The sequence below is a fragment of the Myotis daubentonii genome, chromosome 3 (assembly GCF_963259705.1).
Source record: "Myotis daubentonii chromosome 3, mMyoDau2.1, whole genome shotgun sequence".
NCBI lineage: Eukaryota > Metazoa > Chordata > Mammalia > Chiroptera > Vespertilionidae > Myotis > Myotis daubentonii.
The window spans coordinates 144362026-144375470 of NC_081842.1; the positions used below are offsets into that span (position 1 = coordinate 144362026).

Consider the following 13445-nt stretch of genomic DNA (forward strand, 5'->3'; position numbering starts at 1 on the left):
TGCTGCTTATTTTAAACTCAGAGCCCTTCTCAATTTGGATTGGCCACATTTCAAGTGCTCAAGAGCCACGTGTTTCTAGTGGCCAGCCTACTAGACAGACCAGACCTAGCATGCCGAGCCAGGGGTATCTGAAGCCCAGAAAAGACCAGCCCTCAGCTCTGCCTCGTGGGCAAGATGTATCAGTAAAGCACTGATGATGGTGTCCAGAGCTTGTGGAAGAGACGGGCACAGTGGTACCGAGCCCAGAATTGGGGCTCCCAAGCCCAGAATTGGGTTGGTCTGCCACCCCTAGACCTCATTCCTTTGAACTAGTCTCCTGTGGGGCGGGTGCTGAGCTGGAGTTTGGCATGGGCCCCAGCTCATCAGACATTAACTTTTTGCCTCCTGTGTTAAGAGAGCCGCTGCCAAGTTTACTTTTAATTATAAGCTCTGCTCTGGCCCTGGGTCTTTGAGCAGGGATTTCAGCACCACAACCTCACCGCTCTCCCCCGGGCCTTTCATTCCCACAGGCGGAGTCCCTCCCCTCTCTGGGCACTGCTGGCCTGCACTCCACCTCAGTCCTTTGAGCTGCTCCCCAGGAGAAGGTCAAAAGTGTGGTGCTGAGAGAAGGACTTCATCTGAACACCCTTCCCCTCACCTCTGGGAAGCGACGCCAACAGCTCTAGTTGTTGAGGGAAAGGTCATGTCCTTGGACAGGCTCCCCTGAATCCACCCTGTGGCCTCCCTGACCACCCTCATGCCCAGGTCCTCAGGGAGCTCCAGAGGCACCGGCTCTGGAGGCCCTGCAGCCAGACAAGCCTGTGCGGCTCCCCAGCTCCCGCGTGGGGAAGGAAGGGTGGCCAAGACGTGTTTACAGAGAGCCGGCCAGGAAGCGCAAGGGAAGAGGAGGAGCTGTTTCCACTTATCCTCCCACCTCCTTTTGGCTTTCTCTCCTGGCATTGCCGAAGGCCAGAAAAGGGATGGGAATTTGGCAAAGTGAAAGTATATCATTGTATTTTCCCCCCCAGCCCTCCATCTCATCTCCCTCCTACGGAAGCCAGGCTGGACTTTTTTCTACCCAGTTTACTTAACACTCAAGAGACTCGAAATTCCTTTCCTGCTGCTGGTGTGGAAGAGGCTTGGAAATAGGTTCCTTTCCAGGAGATGAGTGATATGGCAGAAACACAAGGTCAGATGAGGCCAAGGGCCGGGAGCCAGAGTCTTACCAAACTCTCACAGGCAGCACTGTGACGGCCGGACTTGCTATGCTGATGGAGAAGGGGTGGCCTTGGGCTCTACCCTGTCTGGAGTCTTCTATGATAGGTGCAGTTAAGGGAGATGAGGGACTTTGGGGGAGGGGGTAGGATGAGCCTGGCCCTTCCGAAAACTGGGCTAGTATATGTTGACATGTTAAAAGACAGAACGATTAATATTGCCAGCCTACTGTAAGGCTCTATTTCTTTTAATCATATTTTAAACTTTACACTATTAACATAGACTTCTTTGGGACTTGTTTATACCTTGCACCCATAGGAATCAGATCCCCAGTGTAAGGATTACAAGAATCTCAATAATTACCTAATTTAACAAGGAGGCCAAAGTAAAATATTTCTTCTCCTAGGAAAATAAAGTAAATGAAAGATCAACTGCTCTTCTCATTATTCCGAACTCACAAATCTGCTAAGACTCAAAGTTAACTTTATGATGTACTTTAGCTGAGAGTATTTTTATGAACAAGAGCTGTTAACATCGAGAAGTTAGCTCCAGGAAATGAAAAGATTAAGACAAAGGAAAAGGTCACACGATTTGAATGTCACACATGCATACTTACTTGGTACTGGAATAATGACAGAGAATCCTTTTGACTGCTGTGACCTATGGTCCTATGCATTTTGGTACCAACAATATTTTGCTTTTTTTTTTTTTGCCTTTTTTTTTCTTTTTAGCTTCATGAAATGTTTGAGTGATAGTTTGAGTCCCTTCAGCAAGTCAATGTACCAGCCTGGAAGCTAGCTGGAGTTATAACACAGGCTGTGGTCACACACCACAAGTGACAAGCCAGGCCAGCAAGACTGTGGGCTCTGGGTTTGAATTCTGGCTCCATCACTAATTAGCCCTGTGTTAGTTACTCAGCCTCTCTGAACCTCATTAATTTTCTGTAAAAATTAGAATTATAAATTTATATTTATGGAGCTTACCCATATAAAGATGGCTCATTTAAAGTGCTTAGTCCATAGTTCCTGACAAATATTAAATTAGGAGGAAATATTAATTGCTTTTAATACTTACACTGAAAATGCCAAGTTTAACTGGCAGTATATAGCTTCCCTTGTTTATTTCTACCAGTAGCAGAGCAATACATTGTTTGGTTGACACTTGCTTGGCCTTTTTGAAAAATTCTTTAATTATGTATTATTTTTCTTTGCAGCCTTGCAGGTGTGTGGTGTGTATGTGTAAGAGAAGCCAGTAATTACCCCTTGCTGATGGAGCTGACCAAACACAGTCTTTCCCATGGCAACTGAAAACATAAAAAATAAAATTTAAAAAATTGGAGGTTACATAATTGCCGTCCCTGGAGGAGGAGGAATGTGGAGATCACGGAGTTTCTTGTGGCTTTGGTTGAAGGTGTTGGTGAAGATACAGAGGTCCTGCTGAGGAGCTGAACAGGATGCTGTTGCTTGCTTTGAAGTGAGTAAACTGGCCAAAAGTACAAGTGGGAGGGGAAGTTGAGGTTTAATGAAGGGGGTCATTATTAATGTTTCCATGGTTTTCGCAGTTTAAAAGTTGGGAGTTTAGGTGAGGTTGTTGGTTGAGGGGAAAATAGCCCACAGACGTTCAGGCAGGGTCAAGTTCAGTCTTTTAGTCTTCATTTTAATCTGAAAATAGGGAGTCAAGGCTTTTGAATAACATAGCAAAGGGATTGCTTCATAATTCCAACAGCGAATGCTAATTATTGCATGTCCACAATGGCACAAGATTCAGAAAGCAACACCATTCTTCTCAAATCCCAATTATCCAAAGATTTTTTTTGGTGGGAGGAGAAATAATATTACTGGCTTGGATTACTATTTCTGCTTTCAAAAGGATTTATATTAACTTTCCTGACGCCCACATGGAACCCAAAACGTTAACTTTCTTTTTTATTGATTTCAGAGAGGAAGAGAGAGGGAGAGAGAGATAAAAAACAACAATGATGAGAGAGAATCATTGATTGACTGCCTCCTGTGTGCCCCCCACTGGGGATCTAGCCTGCAACTTGGGCATGTGCCCTGATCTGGCATAGCAGCCTCCTGGTTCCTAGGTTGATGTTCAACCACTGAGCCACACCAGCAGGGCCAAAACATTCACTTTCAATGCAGAGGTGGTGTCTTTTCCCAACTTCCATAAATTGATCTTGAATCCATTGCCTTTATCTTTCTTGTATAAGGAATAACACAGGGAGCTTCATTTATTACATTACTGGAATGCAGTGTAATATCTCTAATCCTATGTTTACCATTTTTAATCAGACTACCAATTCTCCTCTTTTTCATGGTTGGATGTAAATAACTTGTTTTCAGAATTCCAGTAATGTAATAAAAAGAAATGGAATCAAGATTGGGGATCTGGTCTTGCCTTTGCCAGTAACTAGAATTGTAAAGATGATAAAGTTATTTGATTTTAATGGACCTCATATCCAAATATAAAATTATTTTATATTTCAATTTAGTATGAAATAAGATTTTAGACCAAATTATCATTAAGACTTCTCTCAGTGTTATGATTCTGTTTTTAAGTTCAGTACTTCTGATTATAGTTTATCTTATTAAGGATTACAATGTTTGTATTTTATATAACCTGTTATTCAAGATTGGTCATCACCATTAACATACTCAACACACAAAGTACACAGGAGATAAAATAAAAAAAGTTTCCTATGAATCTGACTAGTCTGCTCTACCCAGTGAAGGGAGACTGTTCAAGGACAGTTATCTCTTAAAAGCAACAGAAGAAACTGTGGAGTAAAGAAGACATAGTGTCATATCTTTTATTGGGTCTTCAGAAAGGAAACTCTATATAATTAAAAAATCTGAAAAGCTGAGTTTAAGACTAGATATTCCTCTGGGAATCACTTCTATGGAATCTTTAAAAATGGAATCATCAAATCAGAATTTATTTACATATTCCCTGAAAATAATAAGAGGATTTTAATTGCCCTTCAAAAATCTGAGTCTTAACTTTAGCCTATGCAGATGCTTCTCTTTAAAATAAACCTCTGTTAATAGTTTATGGATCTTTTCAGAAGAAAGTTAGAAAAATTATCTAGGTGCTTAGGAAAGCCAACAAAGCTACAGTTGGAAGATAGAAATGTTCCCTTAGAAAGTTTTATATCTGTTCCTCAGAAAGATGCATGAACAATGAACCAGCCTGTTCTTGTCTTGTTTTAAAGTAAACAGATTTGTAGACTTGTAGTTGGCTCCCGATGAACCACTCATGGAGCCATTTAAGGCATGAGCTTTGCATTGGTATTGAACCAACTGAATAAAAGCTGTTTATAACCTTGTTATACCTTTCCAACATAAACAGTATCTCTTACATAAATCACTTTTATACTAGTTTATACATAACATCATGTGGGAACTTTTTCTCTTAATTTTTGTTTGATCTGGACTGCAAGCTAGGCATCCATGTCCCCTGACAGTAGTGTTCTAGGTTATCTTTTACATTCTGAAGTGGCATAAGCCAGAGCTATCTATGTTACACTTGTCAAGGGATAGCACTTATTACTCTATTCTAATTAGGGCTCACTGTCAGTGAGTATGTATTTTAAAGCTGTTTCAATTTTCTACTTATGCATACAAGCGTAGCCTTTAAGTGAATGCTTGTATTACACATTCATTTATATCTTACCCTTACCTGTCACTGCCCTCCACCTGCAATAGTATTCTAGAGAGGAGCTCATGGAGCTTTGTTGTCCACGAATATATTTTCTCTTGACTCTATCTAAAAGGATAAGAAATGCTAAGCATTTTTTATAAGAATATTAAATGTATAAGAATCAGTATGGCCGAAACCGGTTTGGCTCAGTGGATAGAGCGTCGGCCTGCGGACTGAAAGGTCCCAGGTTTGATTCCGGTCAAGGGCATGTACCTGGGTTGCGGGCACATCCCCAGTAGGAGATGTGCAGGAGGCAGCTGATCGATGTTTCTCTCTCATCGATGTTTCTAACTCTCTATCTCTCTCCCTTCCTCTCTGTAAAAAATCAATAAAATATATTTAAAAAAAAAATCAGTATGACTATATTTTATTTATCTTTGGTTCTCTCTCTCTTTAAATAGACTTTACTTTTAGAGCAGCTTTAGGTTCACACAAAATTGAGAGGAAAAATACAGATAATTTTCATAAACCTAGTGCCACCACATTTTTCTTGCATGCTTATTATATGTCTCCTTTGATGAGGGTCTGTTAAGGTCTTCGGCCCATTTTTTATTGGGGTTTTTGTTGTCTTATTGTTGAGTTTTAAGGGCTTTTTTTGTACATTTTGGATCTACAAAGTCCTTTATTAGGTATATGTTTTGCAAATATTTTCTTTTGATAGTATTTTTTGCATGGCAGAAATTTTTAATTTTAATGAAGTCAGACTTATTATTTCTTTCATGGATTTTGCCTTTGGCATTGTATCTAAAAAGTCATTGCCAAAACAAATTCACCTAGATTTTATCCTGTTATCTTCTAGGGGTTTTATATTTTTGTGTTTTTCATTTAGGTATGTGATCCATTTTGAGTTAATTTTGTGAAGAGTATAAGGCCTGTGTCTAAATTAATTTTTTTGCATGTGGGTGACATGCAGTTGTTCCAGCACCATTTGTTGAAAAGACTGTCCAGGCTTCATTACATTGCTTTTCCTTTTTGTCAAGGATCAGTTGGCTATATTTATGTGGTCTTTTTCTGGGTTGTCCATTCTGTTCCATTGTTCTGTTTGTCTTTTTCTTCACCAATAGCAGACTGTCATAAATCTTGAAGTTGGGCAGTGTTAGGCCTCCAACTTTGTCCTTTTCCTTAAAATTGTAACGATTCTGGGTTATTTCATTTTTTTTAAATGCATTTAGCAGATTTCATAAAAGCTGCCTTGGATTTTCACAATACAGGAAACTGTTTTTTGGAGACATGATCCAGATATAGGAGACAATCATGATAAATATGATATATCCTAGAAATTCAGAAGTTGGAAAGAGCGACTTTCATTGAACAGTGTACCTGAACCTGTTGGTCAAGAAGATCATCAGTTGATCAGAACACATTGTTAGAGGAGAAAAGGTTTCATTTCTGTTCTTAAAATGTTACCTGACTGTAACAATAATCCAGTCTTCTTCAACAGGTCATTGTCCTAGTACACAATTTGAGTGGCTCCTTACACCTCCTCAATAAAAATCAAACACTCAATGACTACCACTGGTTGACTTCACTCTGCCTTTCTAGTAGTGGGCTTCACAGCTCTCCTTTGTGAACACACATTCTCAGATGAGCCATCGTTGATGAGGCGATGGACATGCTGAATTTAGAAAACTCTGGACTCAAATCCCTATGCTGCACTTATTAGCTTTGTGAACTTTGTCGAGTTACATCACCACCTGAATCTTAGTTTTCTAAAGGCTAAGATAAATAAATACATAAATTGACTCTTGTTTTTATCTGTGATACCATGTAGTTAAATATGTAGGGCCATAAATTTAGATCCATTCCCTGAACTATTTATTGTAGCTAAATTAGATTTGCAATATACGAATATAAGATATTTAGAATTTAAGAAATACTTCTTTTTCTTGTTTTCTATTTAGTGGTAAATTCTTTTTTCCTATTATCAAATATTAAAACACATTGGCTACAAATAAGGATAACTTTAATAACAGATTTGGGGCACAAATAAACTACTTACATGTTAATACATTTAAAAGGCTATACACAAATCTTTTCAACATTTATGTTGAATCTTTGATTTTATATGTTGCTCAGTTATGAAGAGGAGGGAGACCATAAAGTCTGATTTTATTGGATTTCTTATATGCTCAGAATTATATTTTTTGGTCTTATCTAGTCTTGCAGAATTATCTAGAAGGGTATACAATTCCATGTTCTCAGATACTGCTCACCATCTGCTTTCAAAGTGAAAAATGGGCATCATAATATACCTTCATTGCCCTTTGGCTGCTTAATTGGGATTTTCAAAAACAAAAAGTTGTTTTCCTTTCTTTCGTATTTTTCCCCCCCATTTCGGACCAGATTCAGTGTGAAAGGGACAGAAAGTAACAAGAGAATCCTGAAAAACTGACGTGAATCACAGCAAGTTCACAGATTTTGATAGAAATTGGGAGGAATAAAAATAATAAACTCACATGGGTCTTCTGTATATTAGATGCTTTCATATACATGATTTAAGTTTTATCAAAAGCATTCTCTATGGTAAAGATGATTGTGGCAATGACTAATCTCATTGGACAGATAAGGAAGCCAGCTGATAGAGCCATATAATCTGGTCCAAAACAGATTGCTAGTAACACCAGGGTGCTTTCCTTCTTTACTCAGTTGTATGGGGGGAATAAAGATGTTTTCTGTGCAGTCATATGGATTGTAGTAAAACCAATGTTACATTGTATTTCCTTTTAAAACCTTCATGATTTCATATCCTATAGAAACATAGTATTTTAGAATCTGGTTTTTATACTGCCTCCCATGCCATCTGCTCAGAATGGCAGTGTCTTTGTGGCAGAGATTTGCTCAGGAGAAACATTTGCTCATCATCTGGAATATTCTACAAGTAATCATGTAAAAGACTAGAGAATATGAAATGACCATATCGCAATAACGCTATTATTAAATGCTTAATGTGAGCCACAGATGTCTCTTTGCTTTTAACTCTTTTTCTTCACATAGTGCTCCTGTGAAGTAGGCATCATTATTTTTCCATTTACAGTTGAAGAGGTTGAGGCATATCTGATCGATGCTTCTCTGTGTCTGGGTCTGTTTTTGTTTATCAGTTTTTGTTGTTCATTATATTCCACAAATGAGTGAGATCATGTGGTATTTATCTTTCTCTGACTCACTTATTTTGCTTAGCATAATGCTCTCCAGGTCCATCCATGCTGTTGCAAATGGTAGGAGTTCCTTCCTTTTTACAGCAGCGTAGTATTCCATTGTGTAAATGTACCACAGTTTTTTAATCCATTCATCTACTGATGGGCATTTAGGCTGTTTCCAAATCTTAGCTATTGTAAATTTAGGGGAGGGTGGGAGGAGGGTGAGAGATCAACCAAAAGACTTGTATACATGCATATAAGCATAACCAATGGACACAGACACCAGGGGGATGAGGGCATGAGTGTGTGTGGGGGGCAATGTGGGGATAAGGACACATATTTAATACCTTAATCAATAAAGAACAAAAAAATATTTAAAAAAATTAAAAAAGAAAACCATAAGGGGAGAGAGAGAGAGAGAGAGAGAGAGAGAGAGAGAGAGAGAGAGAGAGAGAGAAGAGGTTGGGGCACAGTCGAATTCGTAACTTGCCAACGTCCCAAAACTATTGTGGTTTCAAATCCAAGTCCCCTGACCCCACAGCCTCTCTGCAATGCTACTTCTTAGCCTGATGAGCTAGTAATTGTGGCTCCCTGAGAACCCTGACTTGGCCTCAGTTGACTTAGAAAATAGTCTTGTGTGTATGTATTTTCAAGCCTGTCCCATTTTTTCATTAATTATATGGAGTGCCCACTTTTTTAGGAAAGTAGTCATAATGTGTAATCCAGGCACAGTTAGAGGGTGGGCACGGATTAAGTCATTTGGAAGAGTTAGGAAAAGCTCACCTGGGCACCCTTCCAGGAAATTAAAGTTTCATCCAGGGATAGGGACTCAATGTTTGGAGAGAATGGGAAATTTTGCACGTAGGTGTTGCTATGTCATCTTGGTCTTCAGTTAGAACCACTCCACGAGGGGAAAACATATCAGAAAGATGAAAGAGGAGAACTAAAGTAAATACCACATAGCTTTCAAAGGACTAACATTTCATAGCTATAATTTATAATGTCCACTGTCCTTGTGAAAATTACATGGGATTGTTTATCTATTTTTGTTTGAGAATGTCTTCCTTTATATTAAAAAAAATACATCCTGTCTTTAGAATCCTTTGAAGTGTAATGATTGAGGGGGTAGAAATATACAAACTAGGTTCTTTTCAGTCTAGCCCATTTTTCTTTTTCATTTAGTCTTTGGGATAATTTAGATGCTTCTTTGTTCACTGGCATACTTATTCAAGAGATGTTTATTGAACACCTACTATATGCCAGACCCTTTGCTAGACTCTAGGGATAATAGATGGATCAGATGCTGAACCTGTCTTCAAGGCATTTGGGTTTTGGTGGAAGAAACTGCCCTTTATTCAGCTAGTCGCAAGTCGGTTTAGAAGTGCTACATTAGCACAACCAGTGTGGCTCAGTGGTTGAGCATCATCACATGCACCAGGAAATCACTGATTTGTTCTTTTTTTTTAAATTAAATCTTTATTGTTCAGATTATTACATTTGTTCCTCTTTTCCCCCCCCATAACTCCCCTCCTCCCAGTTCCCGCCCCACTCTCCGCCCTCACTCCCCACCCACTGTCCTCTTCCATAGGTGCACGATTTTTGTCCAGTCTCTTTCCGCATCTCCCACACTCCTTTCCCCCCCAAGAATAGTCAGTCCATTCCCTTTCTATGTCCCTGATTCTATTATGATCACCAGATTATTTATTCACTTGATTCTTAGATTCACTTGTTGATAGATGCATATTTGTTGTTCATAATTTGTATCTTTACCTTTTTCTTCTTCTTCCTCTTCTTAAAGGATACCTTTCAGCATTTCATATAATACTGGTTTGGTGGTGATGAACTCCTTTAGCTTTTCCTTATCGGTGAAGCTCTTTATCTGACCTTCAATTCTGAATGATAGCTTTGCTGGATAAAGTAATCTTGGTTGTAGGTTCTTGGTATTCATCACTTTGAATATTTCTTGCCATTCGCTTCTGGCCTGCAAAGTTTCTGTTGAGAAATCAGCTGACAGTTGTATGGGTATTCCCTTGTAGGTAACTGGGTTTCTTTCTCTTGCTGCTTTTAAGATTCTCTCTTTGTCATTTGCTCTTGGCATTTTAATTATGATGTGTCTTGGTGTGGTCCTCTTTGGATTCCTTTTGTTTGGGGTTCTCTGCGCTTCCTGGACCTGTAAGTCTATTTCTTTCACCAGGTGGGGGAAGTTTTCTGTCATTATTTCTTCAAATAGGTTTTCAATATCTTGCTCTCTCTCATCTTCTGGCACCCCTATAATTCTGATGTTGTTACGCTTGAAGTTGTCCCAGAAGCTCCTTACACTATCTTTGTATTTTCGGATTCTTTTTTCATTTTGCTTTTCCAGTTGGGTGTTTTTTGCTTCTTCGCGTTTTGAATCTTTGACTTGATTCTTGCGCTCCTCTGGTCTGCTGTTGGGTGTCTGTATAATATTCTTTATTTCAGTCAGTGTATGCTTAATTTCTAGTTGGTTCTTTATCACAACATTGAGGGTCTCATTAGATTTCTTGAGGATCTCACTACATTTATCGGCGGTCTCACCAGTCCTTTCGAGGGCCTTACTAAGTTTATCGGCAGCTTCTAGACAGTTCTTGAGAGACCTTAAAAGTGTGGTTTTGAGCTCTATATCTTCCATTTCTGACATTTGCGTCCTGTTTCTTTGTCTCTGCATTTTTTTATCTTTTCTTTGTGCACCCCCTAGTGGTCTTTGTGCGCAGTCTTGTAGTTAAGCCTTGATTGTTGTCGGTAATACCAGGGGTGATTTGACCTCCAGGCTAACTGGCTATCAGAGTCAGCTGTGTCTGCAGTGGGAGAGCTTCTGTGCTGGATCTCTAGGGCGGTGCTAATCTAGCCTTTGCCTGAGGCTATCCGGCAAATGACTCTGCGCAGGGCTTGGGCGGGGCGGGTCCCGGGGGATCTACAGGGCAGGCGGAGGAAGCAGTTCTGGCTGCTCTCAGTTCCGTCCCTAGGGGCTCTGCCTCTCAGAGTCCCAGCAACCACTGCAAACCTCGGAGAGAAAGCTGCCTTCGAGTGAGTTCCGACCGAAGCCAGACAGTCCCGCTTCTCCCGTTTGAGTCTGGGTCCCCAGAGACTCACCCGGATCTGGAGCTCAGAGTCTGAAACTCCCTCCCGATTGAAAACAACAACCGCGCCCTCCGCCGCCAGCCCGCTCCGCGTGCACACTCCGCACCTGAGTATTTCACTTCAGCACTGTGCCTCCACTGAGTCTGGGTATGATATTCTCTTTCCTCCTAGTTGTAGAATTTCCACTCAGCCAGCCTTCCTGTGGTTCTGGATGATGTCTGTTCTGTCCTTTAGTTATATCTCTGAAGTGGTTGTTCGAGGCAGCAATCTCCTGCGTTAACCTATGCTGCCATCTTGGTTTTCCCAGAAGTCACTGATTTGATTCCTGATCAAGGTACATGCCTGGGTTGCAGGTTCAATTTCTAATGGGGGGCATATAGGAGGCAGCTGATGTTTGGTTGATGTTTCTCTCTCATCAATGTTTCTATCCCTCTCTCCCTCTCCCTCCTCTCTCTCAAATCAATACAAACATTATTTTTTTTAAAAAAGAAGTGTTACATTAGCTCTGGCTAGTATGGCTCTCTTGGTTGGGCATCATCCTGTGTACCAAATGGTTGCAGTTCAATTATGAGTCAGGACACATGCTCCGGTTGCAGGCTCGATCCCGGGTGGGGGGTGTGCAGGAAGCAGTTGATCAATGCTTCTCTCTCTCTCTCTCTCACTCACTCACTCATTTCCCTTCCTCTCTCTAAAAGATTAATATAAGGTTTTTTTGTTTTTTTTTAAAAAAAACGAACTGTAATAAAAATAAAATAAAAGAAGTGCTACATTTGCACAAAGGAGGGAGGCAGTGATTCCTCCTGTGGTTCTCAGCAGACATTTGAGTTGAGTCTGTGACAGCAGAGCTGGTCAGGCACAGGTGGGCAGGAAGGGCACAGGAGACTAGAATGCTCCAAAGCCTGGAGCACTGGAAGGACAAGGATAATTATCAGCATCTCACAGGCAGAAAAAACTGAACATTGTCACCAGCGTAGTTTACCTGTGATGGAATTGCCACCAACACTCAGGCTCAGGGACCTTCCTGTCCAGTCTTCATCTACTAGTATTACTGGCTAAAATGGGGCTGCCCCTGCTGCTGCTGCTGTTTGTTTTTTTCTTTTCCTCATTAGCTGGATAGATTTGAATTAGAAGTAAGTGTGTCCCATATCAGGCTGTAATCATACTGATGAAGCGGGTTGGGGAGGGAAGGGGGCAGTGGCACTAAGCTCCCTGCTATGACACGATGGAATGTCAAGTTTTTGGCCATTTGTGCCTGTCATTTTCATATTTATTTTTTCTCAAGAAATTCTCTTTTTCTGCTGTGCCACTAGGATGTGGCTCTTTATCACCATGTCCATGTCACTGCTTCTCAGCATTTGGGGCGCCATCCTGGACAAGCATGGCATGTCAGTGGGGAGACTTCCTCTGTTTAGTACCTTAAATTTGCTAATGGGTGTTTTATACGGAGACAGCCAAATGCTCATGTTTAAATAACTTACAATTCCTGGGCAACTCGTAAATCTGCCTGACATGATGTTACATAGTTTGTTCCTATAAGAAACTTTGCAGATGGCTATGATAAGTATGAAGGGTGTTTTATATGTTTTGACTTACTGTCTCTTCAATGACATTATATAAAACTCAGCAGACTTCTCCAAGATCATTAGGAAAATGAACGATTTCCCTGTCATAAATCACAAATACCACAAACTATAGGAGGGTTGCAATGGGCAGGTATCCACTGACACTTTATTTATATTCTCCAAGGGAACTCAAAAATGTTGTGTCTGCCATATTTATTCAGAAAAATATATCCTTAAATATAATCTTCCTGACACTGGTTACTGTAGCTACATCATTTAATTCTGTTAACTTTTCTTGTTAAACTAGCTGGGTATACCAAACATGATTGTGTAAGATAAAAGAGGACAGTGCTAAAACTTTATCATAACATGATGCCAAAAATAAATACCTGTGTACACACACACACACACACACACACACACACACACACACAGAGGTACATTTGAATACACTGTTCATGATGTTCTGATTCAGGGAAACTACACGATGATTTGGAGTTACGGTGGTCAACTTTGTATTTATTCTAGATTATTTTACTTGAGAAAGGACATTCTTGACATACAATAAAATTTCACATTTTGTTATATAATTCACTTTGTCATGTAAATATTTATCATTTGTTCAATAAATTCAATAAACAAGGTAGTGTTGAATAATGAGTGAATCTAGTTTCGTAAATAAACAAAGTGCATAATAGATAAGTGATCTATTTTACAAAATGTACTGCTGAATTGTGGGTATGGATGTGAA

General features: G+C 39.9%; 1 long non-coding RNA gene across 4 annotated transcripts in view; it reads left to right on the plus strand.

Annotated features, from left to right (window-relative positions):
- The window catches only part of LOC132230772 (uncharacterized), a 392295-nt gene that overhangs the window by 322618 nt on the left and 56232 nt on the right, over window positions 1-13445 (plus strand). For all 4 annotated transcript variants that reach the window (XR_009451933.1, XR_009451931.1, XR_009451932.1 and 1 more), the window contains one exon: window positions 2408-2667. This is a non-coding gene — a long non-coding RNA (uncharacterized LOC132230772). The remainder of the gene's footprint in view (window positions 1-2407; window positions 2668-13445) is intronic.